This window comes from Gadus chalcogrammus, chromosome 10, assembly GCF_026213295.1.
Source record: "Gadus chalcogrammus isolate NIFS_2021 chromosome 10, NIFS_Gcha_1.0, whole genome shotgun sequence".
NCBI lineage: Eukaryota > Metazoa > Chordata > Actinopteri > Gadiformes > Gadidae > Gadus > Gadus chalcogrammus.
Window position 1 is genome coordinate 5,720,472 of NC_079421.1, and position 3,025 is coordinate 5,723,496.

Sequence of the window (3,025 nt, forward strand, 5' to 3'; positions counted from 1 at the left end):
GAGAGAGAGAGACAGATAGCGAGAGAAGGAGAGAGGGAGAGACATAAAGATAAGGGGACAGAGCACACAGGGGGGAGCTGGAGGAGGAAAGTCATGGTCAAAGAGCGAAAGAGGGAAAGATGGAGTAGCATCTGCAATGGAGGGACACAGACAGAAAGGGACATACAAAGGGACCAGGGGTCCGCATTCAGGACCCCTCGCCGGTGTCCGAGTCAGCCCTGTCTTTGATGTCCGTCCTGATATCATGCAGCACTCAGAGAGTCATGTGGCACACACAACTGCAATTCTGAACTCAGGTTGATATATTTATAATATATTTATTTATTTTTTATTATGGACTGAAATATTTTATCATATTATTTCATGTGATTATATGAATGAATAGTACACAGAAACGAGGCTGTTCCAAGCCCAGGGCTGCCTGAGAGGTCTTCACGCCGTCACGCTACCAGCAGTCGGTGGTGTTTCTGTGTCTGTTCGCCTCGCCGAGCCTCCACGCTGCGTGAGCGCGGGCATCATCACATGGCATCTTCATTCACTTGCACCTGAATGGCAGCTTAACGTCAGCCCTGTTCTCGGGAGTAAAAAAAAGAACAAAAACTGCGCCGCAGCCAGTGCAAGGACGCGGTGATTCAGCGGGCACACAGGCACAACACAGCAGGCAGAGGAGAAGGATATGGAAGCATATGTAGCAAAATTCAAATGGCAATGCAATTTGCAATTTGCAATTCAATAAGCAATTACGTTATGCAATCGACAATGCATCATGCAATTTCATAATGTAATTTGTAAATACGTTATTCAAAGTGTATTTTAATATGCAAAGTGACAATGCAATCCTCAATTAAATTTGCTAAAGTTATAACAATAAAAATAGAAGAACATTTTGTCAAATTCTTTGAGTTCCTTTATTCAAATTGAAAAGCTATAGCGTCCCCGTGATTGCAATCCACTTCGCCACGCTCCGTGTGTTGCGATATTCAAATGACATTTCAATCCGCAAAACGAAAGCTTTGCAAAAGATTTGGCAAAACGTTTTGCAAAACGTTTTCCAAAACGTAATCCAAAACGTTTTCCAAAAAGTCAATATGCAAAGTGGCAAACGTATCAGCCAATCAGCGTCTGGGCGGGAACTACGTCACTTTCTATTGCCTCTGTCACGTTAAAATTGTACCGGGGGCGAAAATTGTACCGGCCTACGTCATCGTTTGTTTACATCCTGACAACCTGCCCGGCAACAGACGACGCGATGCAGAAAACATGTTTCCAAACGACGAAATAACATAATACAGATAGCGGATCGCTATCTGTATTTTGATGGATAGTGATAACACTTGTTTTTACTTTATATTTGTATTGTATTTAATTGTTTAATCGAAACAATAAAAAAAATTGCCCGCGAAACGGGCGATCGCGTCAATTGACAAATGTTTTGCCCGCGAAACGGGCGATCGCGTCAAATGACGTAGGAGGGTTCTTGAAACACAATACAGATAACGGATCGCTAGAAAACACTTGTTTTTACTTTATATTTGTATTGTATTGAATTGTTTAATCGAATTTAGCTAGTAAACTGAGTGTTTTAAGCAGGTTTCATAGTCTAGAATGTTCAAGAACCTTCCTACGTGATTTGACGCGTCATTTGACGCGATCGCCCGTTTCGCGGGCAATTTTCTTTATTGTTTCGATTAAACAATTAAATACAATACAAATATAAAGTAAAAACAAGTGTTATCACTATCCATCAAAATACAGATAGCGATCCGCTATCTGTATTATGTTATTTCGTCGTTTGGAAACATGTTTTCTGCATCGCGTCGTCTGTTGCCGGGCAGGTTGTCAGGATGTAAACAAACGATGACGTAGGCCGGTACAATTTTCGCCCCCGGTACAATTTTAACGTGACACCTCCAAGGGTATCTCCACGGTGGGTCTCCGGCAGGCCCGCCGCTCCCTATACGCAGAGTACGCAGAGTGCGTAGGGCACCAAGTACCTGAGGGGGCACCAAAAATTAAGGTTTGTAAAAAAATTAAAAAATTACATTATTCAATTAAAAAAATATGTAAATTAATTATGAAGAGGCCCACGGTTGTTTGTTCTTAAATGTATAACCTCTCACTAAATTTCGGCAGATTAGATGTTTTTACCTAATATATAAAAAGGGGCCCCTTTTTATATATTAGGTATGCTAATATATAAAATGCTCGCGTAGGGCGCCGAAACGGCCAGCAGCGGCCCTGGTCTCCCGACCCTATGTTTCGCAGTGCCTGTAGCACTTGGGAAATCTTTGTGTATACCACACTGGCGTCAAAACGTACCAGTGAGGATAAGTCGTCTATCCTATCTCCCAGAACACGCACTCTATCTACTGCATCCAGGGATGGACTGGGACAAAAATTTGGCCCGGGACTTTGGGATGGAGAGGCCTTTTATGAGACTGCGGGAATAGCGTGCGTAGAATTTTGCCACGGTGTAAAATAATAAAAACTAGTCCTTATCCATGGATATGTGCATTGCAACTGCATCTCAATGTTGGGATGTGCATGTGTTTAGAATATTCTGAAGATCACTGGGAAATATTTTCTAAGCAATCTTGTCCATGTACAAAATATAAGAAATTGCATGTGCCTAGAAAGGTAAATCAAGGCTGAAAATGATGTAAATAGTGCAAGATACAATTATTTTAGTGGAAAAAAATTGTCATACACATACACGGGTTTGGGAGATGGGGGCGGGCCGGGGTTTGTTGTGCGTTGCTGTGGTTACCGGTGTTGAAGTGTTCCAATGGTTTATTAGCGGTGGTATCTAATAAATCGCTCTCTAATCAATACTTCATTCACTGCCTCTTCCGTGGTCATTACAATATTATGAATAGTTTTCCGACGTCTCTGGTACTTCCATAATTAGTTTAAGTCAACATATATTGCCAAACATGCTCGCTAGTAGTGCACCTGTCATAGCTATGCCGCTGTGTCCTGTTCCCGCTTCACCATTGGTCTCGCTGACAGGGGCGTCGCCGTCAAC